Genomic DNA, 16577 nt, shown 5'->3' with positions numbered 1-16577 from the left:
CAGAGACTAACTCGAAGATGGTGCGGTTTACAAGAGGCCTCAATGAAGGTTTACAGCTGAATACGTTCCCTCTTCGATATGTGTCTTGGGATAGCCGAAGATGTATGCTGATGGATAAGAAGCCTTAGGTGAGACCCGATCCACCGTGGGATTTGATAGGCTTGAGTTGGAAAACAGCGAGCGCTGCGCCGCGGCAGCGCTTCTACGAGAAACACAATTGGAGGGGGAGTAATCATTTGCGCCGTATTGTGCCAGGCTATAGGCTAGCAACTACTACCTCCGTCTCGGTGAATAAGTAATTCACGTAGTTTTAGGTCGACGATTTAACTATTTAAATATGTATTATATGTGACAAAATATATATATTTAGAAACTATATCCGTGTAGAAATCTAGTGCTATACTTTTCATGATATATAACACATATTTAAATCCTCAAATCGATGACATAGAACTACGCGAATGACTTATTCACCTAGACGGAGGTAGTAGTAGTAGTTGCACGACGCGACATACCAGACCAGTGCCATGATGCAGGTTGCGTCATTGCGACTTGCAAGAGCTCGTCATGGCTGATGCTACTCGTTAGCTCTCATACAGATAAAAAAGAAAAAAAAATAATTAATAAAAAGCAGCGGCATCCATCATTAAGAGATTTTTTGTCGAAATAGACCACCAGCCGAACGGAATTGTCAAAAAAGACTCCCTCCGAATGAAAGTGACAAAAAGGACCCCCTCGACCGTGGCGGCAGGCGCGCCAGGCGACACGTGGCGCCTGCCGCCACGGCGCGAGGCGGCAAGCCCTGCTGCCACGGTGTCAGGCGGCACGCTGTGCAAAACAGGATACGGCGCTGGCGACAGAACGGGCTGGTCTGGTGGGTCCGTGCCGCCTCAGCGGCTGGCGGCAGCCCTGGACATGTGCTGCTGCAGCGGCGTCGTTCCAAAAGAGTTAAAGGCTAGGGAACGGGAACCAGTTCAGTCAAGTGTAGCTACCACCTATATCTATCTAGCGGCCTGGGCTTTGCATCAAAAGGAGTCCAACATGGAACGGCTTCAAATCGGTCTCTCTGATTCGATGTGAACCAAAGGCGAGAGCAGTGGTACGTTTAGGCTGCAGGGGAACCTAACTCGAGACGCTTCTTTCCAGGACTTTTCGCTTTGACTGGGACATTGTAAAATGGATCTGTCCGAACGGAGTCAATGGCGCTAGATCTTTAACTCTTTTGGAAAACGACGCCACTGCAGCAGCGCATGTCCAGGGCCGCCGCCAGCCCCTGAGGCGGCCGGGCCCAGCTGCTACAGGGCTGCCGCCAGCCCCTGAGGCGGCAGGGACCCACCAGGCCAGTCCGTTCCGTCGCCAGCGCCGTATCCCGTTTTGCGCAGCATGCCGCCTGACGCCGTGGCGGCAGGGCCTTCCGCCTCGCGCCGTGGCGGCAGGTGCCACATGTCGCTTGGCGCGCCTGCCGCCACGGCCGAGGGGGTCCTTTTTGTCACTTTTATCTGGGAGGGGTCTTTTTTGACAATTCCGTTCGTCAGGTGGTCTATTTTGACAAAAATTCTCATTAAGAAGATGGCTTGTCACTGTGAATTTTCTCTGCCCAGAACAGGTGAAGATTCACAGTAATCGTCCATCTCCTTCGCAGGAGTGTAATGAAGACTGAAGCTTACTACGTCTGGACTACCCGACGATTTAAGCCACTTCTAGAGCTTGTCTTTGGTGAACTCGGACTAAAGTCGTGCTGAGAGCAGCTCTCGGAAAAGGTTACTCTACTGAGAGCTACCGAGAGCTGCTCTCGGGAAAGCTCCCCTCCGTCTGTATCCATCATTGGAATATAGACTGTCACTATGTGTTTAAACAGTTGGATCATTGCTCTCACATAGATGAAAAACTAAATAATAATAATAATTGAATTAATAAAAGGCGCCAACATCCATCATTAGGAATATGGACTGTCACTATGGACCTTCTTTGTTCGAAACAGATGAAGATTCATACTAACAGTACATATTCTTAACAAGAGTGTAATGAAGACCGAAGCATACTATTTCTCGACTATTCGATTATTTAAACAGGTCCTGCTACTTGTCCTTAGGCGAGGTGGGACTGAAGTTTTGTCGAGAGCCAACCCACGACATCTCGGCAAAGCAGTGTTACCGTCATCGAGCCGTTATTCGCCGTCAGATGTGCCACGTGGGAACACTTTGTCATGCGTTTGTTGTTTAGCTGTCGACAAAGAGTGTGTTTGCCGATTTTGCCCTTTTGCCGAGTGTGAGTTGCAGTGGATTTGGGAAAATGGCTGTGCTTGCTGAGCTGTTTCTGTTTCCGAGAGGTCCTCTCGGTGTATGTGAGTTTGCCGAGTGCATGTTCTTTGGCTCTCGGCAAAGAGCCTCGCACCCGACGTACAAGAAATTTTTAGTAGTGATAGATCTAGTGCATATGTTGCATGTCAATCCCTAGTTCTCACATTGACATCGATTGTAAGGCCTCTCCATTGCCTAACAATCAAGCCCCATTGATGTGAGACTTTCTTATATTTTGGTCTTCTCATAAATCCCCATCATCATTCTCTTTGCCATCCAAAGTGCTAAGCTGTGGCGCATGCTCAAGTAGTGCGTGAGAATCAAGAAACTGAAGTGAAAAATATGATTTAATTGCTTGGTTTGGCACCAAAATTACATCATGAATTTTTATCTTTATACTAAGAAGACCGGAGCTTTCCATGTTTATTATGATTAAGTGTTTGGGAAATCACGTTCTTTAGATTATTATTTTGAAAGGCAAAGATTATTCATTTGTGTGATTATTTATTGTTGTCTTCATGTCAAATTGATAGACTATTGATGTGAATCATTTGGATCCTAAGTTCATACCATAAGTTACATCAATTGATCAAGATCATGCTAGGTAGCATTTAACATTAAGAATTACTTTGTTTATCATTTATCTACTCGAGGACGATTATGAATTAAGCTTGGAAATGCTAATACATCTCGAACGTATCTATAATTTTTGATTGTTAAATGATGTTAATTATTTTTCTACTCTGGCCATCATTTTATATTATTTTTTCAGACTAACATATTAATTCAGTACCCGGTGCCAATTGTTGTTTCCTGCATCTTTTTGGTTTTGCAGAAAATCCAAATCTTGGAAGGTTCAAACACGATGACAATTTACCATGATTTTTATAGAATATATGTGATTTTTAGAAGAAATAATCAACGCAAAATAGTGCTAGAGGCCCCCACAAGCCTAGGGGCATGCCGGGCAGGCTTGTGGGCAGCCCTTAAATCGGCTGGAGCCCTTGTTTTGCCGCAAGAAAGCTAATTTCAATATGAAAATCCTCTCAAAATTTCAGCCCAATCGTAGTTACGGAACTCTAAATAGGTTTTAGCATTTTTGTCAAATTTATGTGTTGTTACGCGACACACAGCACAAAGCAGCTGCAGGGGAGCCCTGCCGTCTCACTGATTTCCTCGTGCTAAGTAGTAGGGCGGATCATGGCTAGCGTATCACGGTTTGCTCAGTTCAGTTGACGTGGACAACTGAACATTGATCTGCCCCCATCACGGATCTCGTCAGATCTACAAGAACTAGGCTAAGACCAAAAAAAAAAAAAATCCCTTGTCCCGTGGTTGGCAATGCCATGTGAGTGCTCATGTTTCAACTTCAATCAAGGATATTGATTGATGTAACCAGGTGGTGTCCCGTGCACAAGGTGCCAACCGGGAAGAGATGGATGCGATCGGGGGTGTAGGTAGGACAACAAGTGTTTACTTACACAAGTCCTCGGGTGATCTCGCCTCTCCATCGGTAGGGAGAAGTTGCAGGCCAGGGTGAGCTTCCGCCGGCTTATCTTCAGACTTCAGAAAGGAAAGACTACTCGTCGGAAAGAAAAATAGACGTCGATCGCGACGACAAGTGCCTCGCAGGGTCTTCCGTTATCCGCAGGACCGCTCGATCGGTTTATATGTACTCGCTGTCCGCTGTGTGGTCTCCCACACGGCTCTGGCTTCTAGAAGTCTAGAAAAATAGGCAATAGCGCCCACTCCATCCATTTTGATGGATCGAGTCTTAACTGAATTGAATAACTGTATGCCCCAAAAGATATACTCTCACCGTTTCAAATTACTCGTCGTGGTTTTAGTTCACAAATAATTTAGAATGGAGGGAGTAACTTTTAAAACTATTTGATAAATACAATAAGAAACCTACAATTGGAAGCATAAAGTAGAGCCATGGAACATGAGAGCTGAGCTGAGATGGTTAATGCGGTGACTGTAATCTAATCAATGAGACCATCTAAAGTTGCCTAATAGATACAATAGTATACTATTTTAAAATATATATATCTAGTACTCCCTCCGTTTTCTTTTTTCTGCATATAAGATTTAGTCAAAGTTAAATTTTATAAAATTTGACCAACTTTATAGAAAGAAATATTAACATCTACAATATTAAAGGGGTGTGTCTAGGGCACATCTAGATGTGCCCTAGTTATTGCACATCTAAGTGAGTAATCAAGTACAAAGAAAAAAGGAAGAAAGAAAAAGAAAATATTCACACGAATCTCAACGTAAGATCAATGACATAGGACTTAGATGTGCAATACTTATGACATATCTAGATGTGCTTTAGCAAAACTGGTATTAAAGCTATATGATATGAAAATTAATTTCACGATGCATCTAACAATATTGATTTCATATTGTTAATCTTAATTTTTTTTCAATAAACTTAGTCAAAGTTAACAAAGTTTGACTTTGACCAAATCTTATATGCAGACTAAAAAGAAATGGAGGGAGTATAATCAGTGATTACAAGGTAATTGTGCTAAGTTTGCACTAATTGGAAGGGTTATAAAATTTCAATCTCCCCCCTTAGCAACTTTGCAAAAAAGTCATTCCTACTCCTGCAAGAGCTATGGGAAATGCTGCGCTGCCGGCACCAGTCAGCCCCTTCTTCTCTCTACCCTTATCGTTGCCGGAGGGCAGCACCGGGTGAAGCCTGTGCGGCACTGGCGTGGAGGGGGCGGATGTTCCCCTCTTCGACACAATGCATCAGGCGGAGTGAGGCAGCCAAATCGTGTGGGTCTACCGAGGCCTCCAACAGTGATAGTGCGACTATCTGTCGGCACTATTGATGTCAGTCGACGGGGGTGGTGGATGTTGGCTGGCGGCGGCGAGCTCGAGGGACCGACTCGGCCAACAACGACATTGTGCTCCTCTCCTTCACTTTCCATCCATGCACGATCCGAGGACGGTTCCCATCCAAACCCTACCAGTTCTGTGTGGTCGTGGTTAGATCTGCTGCCAGGTAGGCCGCAAAATCTCACAATCCTCTCGTGTGGTGGTTGTGAGCCATTGGGGTGCTTGGCCCTTCCTAAAATGGGGCAGGGTGGGGGCGGTAGTATCCAAATCTAACCATGTTTGGGTGGGCACTGTCGGTGCCAAAACCGGCGGATCTCGGGTAGAGGGTCCCGAACTGTGCGTCTAAGGTCGATGGTAATAGAAGACATGGGACACGATGTTTACCCAGGTTTGGGCCCTCTCTATGGAGGTAATACCCTACTTCTTGCTTGATTGATCTTGATGAATATGAGTATTACGATAGTTGATCTACCACGAGATAGTAATGGCTAAAACCCTATAAGTCTAGCCTGTATGATTGTGATTGCCCCTACGGACTAACCTTTCCGGTTTATACAGACACCGGAGGGGACTAGGGTTGTACAAAGTCGGTTACAGAGAAAGGAATCTTCATATACGAACGCCAAGCTTGCCATCCACGCCAAGGAGAGTCCCATCCGGACACGAGAGAGAGTCTTCTGTCTTGTATCTTCACAGCCCATCAGTCTGGCCCATGTCCAATAGGCCGGACGCCCGAGGACCCCTTAATTCAGGACTCCCTTAGTAGCCCCAGAACCAGGCTTCAATGACGAGGTGTCCGACACGCAGATTGTCTTCAGCATTGCAAGGCGGGTTCCTCCTCCGATCACTTCCAAGTACCTGACTTAAAGAGTTGTATTCGGCCTTCCATTTAATGTCGCATGCTACCTCTTGAGCACTGCGTTGGTTTTCCCTTGAAGAGGAAAGGGTGATGCAGTAAATTAGCATAAGTATTTCCCTCAGTTTTTGAGAACCAAGGTATCAATCCAGTAGGAGATCACGCTCGAGTCCCACACATCTACACAAACAAATAAGAACCTCGCAACCAACGCGATAAAGGGGTTGTCAATCCCTTCACGGTCACTTACGAGAGTGAGATCTGATAGATATGATAAGATAATATTTTTGGTATTTTTATGATAAAGAGAAATAAAGATGCAAAGTAAAATAAATGGCAATAGAAATAGTTAAGTGTTGGAAGATTAATATGATGGAAGATAGACTCGGGGGGCATAGGTTTCACTAGTGGCTTCTCTCAAGAGCATAAGTATTACGGTGGGTAAATGAATTAATGTCGAGAAATTGATAGAATTGAGCATAGTTATGAGAATATCTAGGTATGATCATGTATATAGGCATCACGTCCGTGACAAGTAGACCGAAACGATTCTGCATCTACTACTATTACTCCACACATCGACGGCTATCCAACATGCATCTAGAGTATTAAGTTCATAAGAACAGAGTAATGCTTTAAGTAAGATGACATGATGTAGAGGGATAAACTCATGCAATATGATATAAACCCCATCTTTTTATCCTCGATGGCAACAATACAATACGTGTCGTTTCCCCTACTGTCACTGGGATCGAGCACCGCAAGATTGAACCCAAAGCTAAGCACTTCTCCCATTGCAAGAAATATCAATCTAGTAGGCCAAACCAAACTAATAATTCGAAGAGACTTGCAAAGATAAACCAATCATACATAAAAGAATTCAGAGAAGAATCAAATATTGTTCATAGATAATCTAGATCATAAACCCATGATTCATCGGATCTCGACAAACACACCGCAAAAGAAGATTACATCGAATATATCTCCAAGAGAACCGAGGAGAACTTTGTATTGAGATCCAAAGAGAGAAAAGAAGCCATTTAGCTACTAGCTATGGACCCGAAGGTTTGAAGTAAACTACTCGCACATCACCGGAGAGGCCATGGAGTTGATAGGCCCTCCGTGATCAATGCCCCCTCCGGCGGAGCTCCGGAAAAGGCCCCAAGATGGGATCTCTCAGGTACAGAAGGTTACGGCGGTGGAATTAGGTTTTCGTGGTGCTCCTGGATGTTTGGGGGGGGTACGTGGACATATATAGGAGGAAGAAGTAGGTCGGTGGAGCAACGAGGGGCCCACGAGGGTGGAGGGCGCGCCCAGGGGCATAGGTGCACCCCCTGCCTCGTGGCCTCCTCGATTGTTTCTTGACGCCCACTCCAAGTCTCCTGGATCACGTTCGTTGAGAAAATCACGTCCCCGAAGGTTTCATTCCGTTTGGACTCCGTTTGATATTCCTTTTCTGTGAAACACTGAAATAGGCAAAAAACATCAATTTGGGCTGGGCCTCCGGTTAATAGGTTAGTCCCAAAAATGATATAGAAGTGTGAAATAAAGCCCATTAACATCCAAAATAGATAATATAATAGCATGGAGCAATAAAAAATTATAGATACGTTGGAGAAGAACCAAGCATCCCCAAGCTTAATTCCCGCTCGTCCTCGAGTAGGTAAATGATAAAAAAGAATTTTTGATGTGGAATGCTTTCTAACATATTTCTCAATGTAATTTTTCTTTATTGTGGCATGAATGTTCAGATCCGAAAGATTCAAGATAAAAGTTTAATATTGACATAAAAATAATAATACTTCAAGCATACTAACTAAGCAATCATATCTTCTCAAAATAACATGGCCAAAGAAAGTTCATCCCTACAAAATCATATAGTTTGGTCATCCTCCATTTTCGTCACACAAGAATGCTCTCATCATGCACAACCCCGATGAAAAGCCAATCAATTGTTTCACACTTTAGTAATCTCAAACTTTTTTCAACTTTCACGCAATACATGAGCGTGAGCCATGGATATAGCACTATGGGTGGAATAGAATACAATGAAGGGGGTTATGTGGAGAAGACAAAAAAGGAGAAAGTCTCACATCGACGCGACTAATCAATGGGCTAGGGAGATGCCCATCAATTGATGTCAATGCAAGGAGTAGGGATTGCCATGCAACGGATGCACTAGAGCTATAAATGTATGAAAGCTCAACAAAAGAAACTAAGTGGGTGTGCATCCAACTTGCTTGCTCACGAAGACCTAGGGCACTTGAGGAGGCCCATTGTTGGAATATACAAGCCAAGTTCTATAATGAAAAGTTTCCACTAGTATATGAAAATGACAAAACAAGAGACTCTATATCATAAAGATCATGGGGCTACTTTGAAGCACAAGTGTGGAAAAAGGATAGTAGCATTGCCCCTTTTTATTCTCTCTTTTTTTGGCCTTCTTTTTTTGGGACAATGCTCTATTAATGATGATCATCACACTTCTATTTATTTACAACTCAATGATTACAACTCGATACTAGAACAAGACATGACTCTATATGAATGCCTCCGGCGGTGTACCTGGATGTGCAATGACTCATGAGTGACGTGTATGAAAAAATTATGAACGGTGGCTTTGCCACAAATACGATGTCAAATACATGATCATGCAAGGCAATATGACAATGATGATGCGTGTCATAATAAACGGAATGGTGGAAAGTTGCATGGCAATATATCTCGGAATGGCTATGGAAATGCCATAATAGGTAGGTATGGTGGCTGTTTTGAGGAAGATATAAGGAGGTTTATGTGTGATAGAGCGTATCGTATCACGGGATTTGGATGCACTGGCGAAGTTTGCACCAACTCTCAAGGTAAGAAAGGGCAATGCACGGTACCGAAGAGGCTAGCAATGATGGAAGGGCGAGAGTGCGTATAATCCATGGACTCAACATTAGTCATAAAGAACTCACATACTTATTGCAAAAATCTACAAGTCCTCAAAAACCAAGTATTACGCGCATGCTCCTAGGGGGATAGATTGGTAGGAAAATACCATCGCTCGTCCCCAACCGCCACTCATAAGGAAGACAATCAATAAATAAATCATGCTCCGACTTCATCACATAACAGTTCACCATACGTGCATGCTACGGGAATCACAAACTTTAACACAAGTATTTCTCAAATTCACAACTACTCAACTAGCACAACTTTAATATCACTATCTCCATATCTCAAAACAATTATCAAGTATCGAACTTATCATAGTATTCAACACACTCATAAGAGTTTTTTTTATTCTTGAATACCTAGCATATTAGGACTTTAAGCAAATTACCATGCTATTAAGACTCTCAAAATAATCTAAGTGAAGCACAATAGATCAATAGTTTCTATAAAACAAATCCACCACCGTGCTCTAAAAGATATAAGTGAAGTACTAGAGCAAAATTATATAACTCAAAAGATATAAGCGAAGCACATAGAATATTCTAACAAATTACAAATCATGTATGGCTCTCTCAAAAGGTGTGTACAGCAAGGATGATTGTGGTAAACTAACAAGCAAAGACTCAAATAATACAAGACGCTCCAAGCAAAACACATATCATGTGGCGAATAAAAATATAGCTCCAAGTAAAGTTACCGATAGAAGTAGACGAAAGAGGGGATGCCTTCTGGGGCATCCCCAAGCTTTGGATTTTAGGTGTACTTAGATTATCTTGGAGGTGCCATGGGCATCCCCAAGCTTAGGCTCGTGACACTCCTTGTTCCATAATCCATCAAATCTTTACCCAAAACTTGAAAACTTCACAACACAAAACTTAAAGTAGAAAACCTCGTGAGCTCCGTTAGCGAAAGAAAATAAAAGACCACTTCAAGGTACTGTAATGAAATCATTCTTTATTTATATTGTGTTATACCTACTGTATTCCAACTTCTCTATGGTTTATAAAGTATTTTAATAGCCATATATTCATCAAAATAAGCAAACAACACACGAAAAACAGAATCTGTCAAAAACAGAACAGTCTGTAGTAATCTGTAGCTAGCGCAAGATCTGGAACCCTAAAAATTCTAAAATAAATTTCTGGACGTTATGAATTTATCTATTAATCATCTTCAAAAAGAATTAACTAAATATCACTTTCCAAATAAAGATGACAACAGTTCTCGTGAGCGCTAAAGTTTCTGTTTTTTACAGCAAGTTCAACAAGACTTTCCCCAAGTCTTCCCAACGGTTCTACTTGGCACAAACATTAATTAAACACAAAAAAACAACCAAAACATAGGCTAGATAAATTATTTATTACTAAACAGGAGCAAAAAACAAGGAATAAAAATAAAATTGGGTTGCCTCCCAGCAAGCGCTATCGTTTAACGCCCCTAGCTAGGCATAACAAGTAAGAATAGATCTAGGTATTGCCATCTTTGGTAGGCACTCCATAATTGGCTCTCATAATAGATTCATAAGGTAATTTAATTTTATTTCTAGGAAAGTGTTCCATGCCTTTCCTTAATGGAAATTGGAATCTAATATTTCCTTCCTTCATATCAATAATTGCACCAATCGTTCTAAGGAAAGGTCTACCAAGAATAATAGGACATGAAGCATTGCAATCTATGTCAAGAAAAATAAAATCTACGGGCACATAATTCCTATTTTCAACAATAAGAACATCATTAATTCTTCCCATCGGTTTTTAATAGTGGAATCCGCAAGGTGCAAGTTTAGAGAGCAATCATCAAAATCACGGAATCCTAACAAATCACACAAAGTCTTTGGAATCGTGGAAACACTAGCACCAAAATCACATAAAGCATAGCATTCATGATCTTTAATTTTAATTTTAATAGTTTGTTTCCACTCATCATAAAGTTTTCTAGGGATAGAAACTTCCAATTCAAGTTTTTCTTTATAAGATTGCATCAAGGCATCAATGATATGTTTAGTAAACGCTTTATTTTGACTATAAGCATGAGGAGAATTTAGCACGGATTGCAACAAGGAAATACAATAAATCAAAGAGCAATTTTCATAGTTAAATTCCTTGAAATCCATAATAGTGGGTTTAGCAACATCTAGGGTTTTAATTTCTTCAATCCCACTTTTATCAATTTTAGCATCAAGATCAACAAATTCCGAATTCTTGGAACGCCTTCTAGGTAAAAGTGGATCATATTCAGTCCCATCATTATCAAGATTCATATTGCAAAACAAATATTTAATAGGGGACACATCAATAACTTTTAGATCTTCATCTTTATTTTCATAGGAACTAGAAGAACACGCTCTTATAAAGGCATCTTTCTTAGCACGCATCCTAGCGGTTCTTTCTTTGCACTCATCAATGGAAATTCTCATGGATTTGAGAGACTCATTGATATCATGCTTAGGTGGAATAGATCTAAGTTTCAAAGAATCAATATCAAGAGAAATTCTATCAATGTTCCTAGCCAAATCATCAATCTTAAGCAATTTTTTGCAATCATAGCATTAAAATTCTTTTGCGAAGTAATAAATTCTTTAATATGATATTCAAAATCAGAGGGCATCTTATTATAATTTCCATAAGAATTGTTTTAGAAATTACCATAATTATTAGAGGGATGACTAGGATAAGGCCTAGGGTTGAAATTTCCTCTATACGCGTTGTTACCAAAATTGTTCCTACCAACAAAATTCACATCCATAGATTCATTATTATTCTCAATCAAAGTAGACAAGGGAATATCATTAGGATCATAAGAAACACTCTTATTAGCAAATAATTTCATAAGTTCATCCATCTTTCCACTGAAAACATTAATTTCTTCTATCGCATGCACCTTTTTATTAGTAGATCTTTCAGTATGCCATTGAGAATAGTTAACCATCATATTATCTAGGAGTTTAGTAGCTTCTCCTAAAGTGATTTCCATAAAAGTGCCTCCCGCGGCCGAATCTAAAAGATTTCTAGAAGCAAAATTCAATCTGGCATAAAAATTCTGAACAATCATCCACAAATTTAAACCATGAGTAGAGCAATTACATAAGGAAAATTGTGCTCAAGTGCTAGAAGAAGAAGTCTATAAAATGTTTGGCACTAAATCTTTGAATGATGAGCATGATTGCAATGTTATTAGTATGAACTCTTTGAATATCCCTAGTACTAATGATGATTGCACTAGTCATGATGAGAATGTCTCTTATAAGCATGTCGATTTTTGTGCAGTGCATAGAGTTTGCAAGTACACACCAATTAGGGAATATAGATTTTGCAAGAGGCATAAGTACTTAAAAACTAAATGGTTGCAAGAAAGGCTAGATGTTTGTGCTGAAAATTTAAATTTTCTTAGCCGTACTTGTGAACTTTGCAATGAACGTGGTCATTTAACCATCCGATGCAAATTGTTTCATGATCTAATCGTTTCCAAAAATTGTGATGACTTGATTTCCCTTGCACATCATAATGAACTTAGTTTGCTTATGGGTTATGAAGAAATGAAACATATAACTAACTATCTTCCAGTATTTGCCCGTGATAAACTTCTTGATTTTGATCTAGAGGAAATTTATATGTATTGTGCGGTGAATTGTATTGAAAATCCTTATATTGCCAATTACATAAAGAAAAGAAAACAAATAGAAGATGAATAGAATACTAATGAAAGGGAAGAGACTTCCCAATATCCTCCTATTATTTCTTATGATGAATCAGTTAACGAGGAGGAGCCTTCTATTCAACCAATCTCATTAATAAGGAGCTCCAAAAAGAGGGTTGAACCCACACATGATGTGAAGAAGAAAAAGAAAAGACGGAGAAGCAAAGGTAGAAAGGTATCTCTCCCAAATAATGTTGCTCCTATTACTCATTGTGATGATGATAATTGCTATACTATTGGTGCTATCCATACTATTAATGATGAGAGTGATTATGCTTATGATATGAAAAGGCCCAAGCTTGGGGATGCTATGTTTGATGAAGATGATGTTTTTAGAATATATTTGCTGCAATTAATGTTTGCCCCAAGCTTGGGGATGCTACGTTTAATGAAGATGATATTTTTAGCCTCCCAAGTTTTGATATGCAAATTTGTTATGATGATAGCATGCCTCCTACTTATGATGATTATATTGATGAAAGTGGGTTTGGAAGAGTGTCAACTTTAGGAAGTAGTAATCCCACTATTTTGGAGGATGTTGAATCTTATTGTGATAATTATGTAAGTGGATTTGGAGAGGTCATGACTTTATTTAGTGATGATTCCACTATCTTGGAAGAGGTTTCAATCGATTATGATGAGAACAAAATTGCTACTTATGATAATTATTGTGATGATACATATGCTATAAAAAGTAGTGATGATTATATTTATAAAACTTGTCATGATTATGATTACCCATTTTCTGAACATTACTCTTTTAATGTGGAAACAATTTACAGTATTCGAGTTTCTTATGATACTCCCACTATTCCGAATGAGAAGAATTTTGCTTATGTGGAGAGTAGTAAATTTTCTATGCTTGTAGATCATGATAAGAATGCTCTATGTGATGGTTATATTGTTGAATTGATTCATGATGCTACTGAAAATTATTATGAGGGAGGAACATATGCTTGTAGGAACTGCAATAATATCAAGTTTCCTCTCCATGTGCTTAAAGTTTTGAAGTTATGCTTGTTTTGCCTTCCTATGCTAGTTGATTATTGTTCCCATAAATTGTTTGCTCACAAAATCCCTATGCATAGGAAGTGGGTTAGACTTAAATGTCCTATTCATATTCTTCATGATGCTCTCTTTATGTTACAATTCTTATCTTTTATGTGAGCATCATTGAAATCATCTTGCCTAGCTAGGGGTGTTAAACGATAGCGCTTGTTGGAAGGCAACCCAATTTTATTTTTTTCCTTGTTTTTTTCTCCTGTTTAGTAATAAATAATTTATCTAGCCTCTGTTTTGGTTGTGTTTTTTGTGTTTAATTAGTGTTTGTTCCAAGTAGAACCGTTGGGAAGACTTGGGGAAAGTCTTTTTGATCTTGCTGTAAAAAACAGAAACTTTAGCGCTCACGAGAATTGCTGCCATTTTTATCTAGAAAGTGTTATTTAGTTAATTCTTTCTGTAGATGATTAATAGATAAATTCCTCACGTCCCGCAATTTGTTTTAGAATTTTTGGGGTTCCAGAAGTTTGCGTTAGCTACAGATTACTACAGACTGTTCTGTTTTTGACAGATTCTGTTTTTCGTGTGTTGTTTGCTTATTTTGATGAATCTATGGCTAGTAAAATAGTTTATAAACCATAGAGAAGTTGGAATACAGTAGATATTACACCAATATGAATTTAGAATGAGTTCACAACAGTACCTAAGTGGTGATTGATACGTCCATTTTGCATCATGCTTTTATATCGATATTTATTGCATTATGGGCTGTTATTACACATTATGTCACAATACTTATGCGTATTCTCTCTTATTTTACAAGGTTTACATAAAGAGGGAGAATGCCGGCAGCTGGGATTATGGGATGGAAAAGGGGCAAATATTAGAGACCTATTCTGCACAGCTCCAAAAGTCCTGAAACTTCACGGAAGACGTTTTCAGAATATATAAAAAATACTCAGCGGAAGAGATTCACCAGGGGGGCCACACCCTGCCCAGGAGGGTGGGGGCACACCCTATCCCCCTGGGTGCACCCCCTACCTCATGGCCCCCCTGGTGGCCCTCCGGTGGCCATCTTCTGCTATATGAAGTCTTTCGATGGAAAAAAATAAGAAGCCATCTTCTCGGACGAAACTCCGTTGCCACGAGGCGGAACCTTGGCGGAACCAATCTAGGGCTCTGGCGGAGCTGTTCTGCCGGGGAAACTTCCCTCCCGGAGGGGGAAACCATCGCCATCATCATCACCAACGCTCCTCTCATCGGGAGAGGGCAATCTCTATCAACATCTTCATCAGCATCATCTCCTCTCAAAACCCTAGTTCATCTCTTGTATCCAATTCTTGTCTCCAAGTCCGGGATTGGTGCTAGTAGGTTGCTAGTAGTGTTAATTACTCCTTGTAGTTGATGCTAGTTGGTTTAATTGGTGGAAGATCATATGTTCAGATCCTATATGCGTATTAATACCCCTATGATTATGAACATGTTTATTCTTTGTGAGTAGTTACGTTTGTTCCTGAGGACATGGGAGAAGTCTTGCTATTAATAGTCATGCGAATTTGGTATTCGTTTGATATTTTGATGAGATGTATGTTGTCTCTCCTCTAGTGGTGTTATGTGAACGTTGACTACATGACACTTCACCATTATTTGGGTCGAGAGGAAGGCATTGAGAAGTAATAAGTAGATGATGGGTTGCTAGAGTGACAGAAGCTTAAATCCTAGTTTATGCGTTGCTTCATAAGGGGCTGATTTGGATCCATGTGTTTCATGCTATGGTTAGGTTTACCTTAATACTTTTGTTGTAGTTGTGGATGCTTGCAATAGAGGTTAATCATAAGTGGGATGCTTGTCCAAGTAAGGGCAGTACCCAAGCACCGGTCCACCCACATACCAAATTATCAAAGTACCGAACGCGAATCATATGAACGTGATGAAAACTAGCTTGACGATATTCCCATGTGTCCTTGGGAGCGCTTTTCTCTATATAAGAGTTTGTCCAGGCTTGTCCTTTGCTACAAAAAGGATCGGGCCACCTTGCTGCACTTTATTTACTTTTGTTACTTGTTGCTCGTTACAAATTATCCTATCACAAAACTATCTGTTACCACTTATTTCAGTACTTGTAGAGAATACCTTGTTGGAGACCGCTTATCATTTCCTTCTGCTCCTCATTGGGTTCGACACTCTTACTTATCGAAAGGACTACGATAGATCCCCTATACTTGTGGGTTATCAGTGATTTATTTTCTTATACTAAGGGAGCTTATGAGTTTTCTGTTAAGTTTTGTGTTGTGAAGTTTTCAAGTTTTGGGTAAAGATTCGATGGACTATGGAATAAGGAGTGGCAAGAGCCTAAGCTTGGGGATGCCCAAGGCACCCCAAGGTAATATTTAAGGACAACCAAGAGACTAAGCTTGGGGATGCCCCGGAAGGCATCCCCTCTTTCGTCTTCGTTCATCGGTAACTTTACTTGGAGCTATATTTTTATTCACCACATGATATGTGTTTTGTTTGGAGCGTCATTTTATTTTCTTTTGTTTTGCTTGCTGTTGAATAAAATACCAAGATCTTAAATTCTTAAATGTTAGAGAGTCTTCACATAGTTGCATGATTATTCGACTACTCATTGATCTTCACTTATATCTTTTTGAGTAGTTTGTCGTTTGCTCTAGTGCTTCACTTATATCTTTTAGAGCACAACGGTGGTTTTATTTTGAAGAAATAGATGAACTCTCATTCTTAACTTATATTATTTTGAGAGTCTTTAGAACAACATGGTAATTTGCTTTGGTTATGAATTTAGTCCTAATATGATGGGCATCCAAGAAGGATATAATAAAAACTTTTATATAAAGTGCATTGAATATTATGAGAAGTTTGATTCCTTATGATTGTTTTGAGATATGAAGATGGTTAGAGTCATGCTAGTTGAGTAG

Source organism: Triticum dicoccoides, chromosome 7A, assembly GCF_002162155.2.
Source record: "Triticum dicoccoides isolate Atlit2015 ecotype Zavitan chromosome 7A, WEW_v2.0, whole genome shotgun sequence".
NCBI lineage: Eukaryota > Viridiplantae > Streptophyta > Magnoliopsida > Poales > Poaceae > Triticum > Triticum dicoccoides.
Note: the sequence above shows the minus strand (reverse complement) of the source record.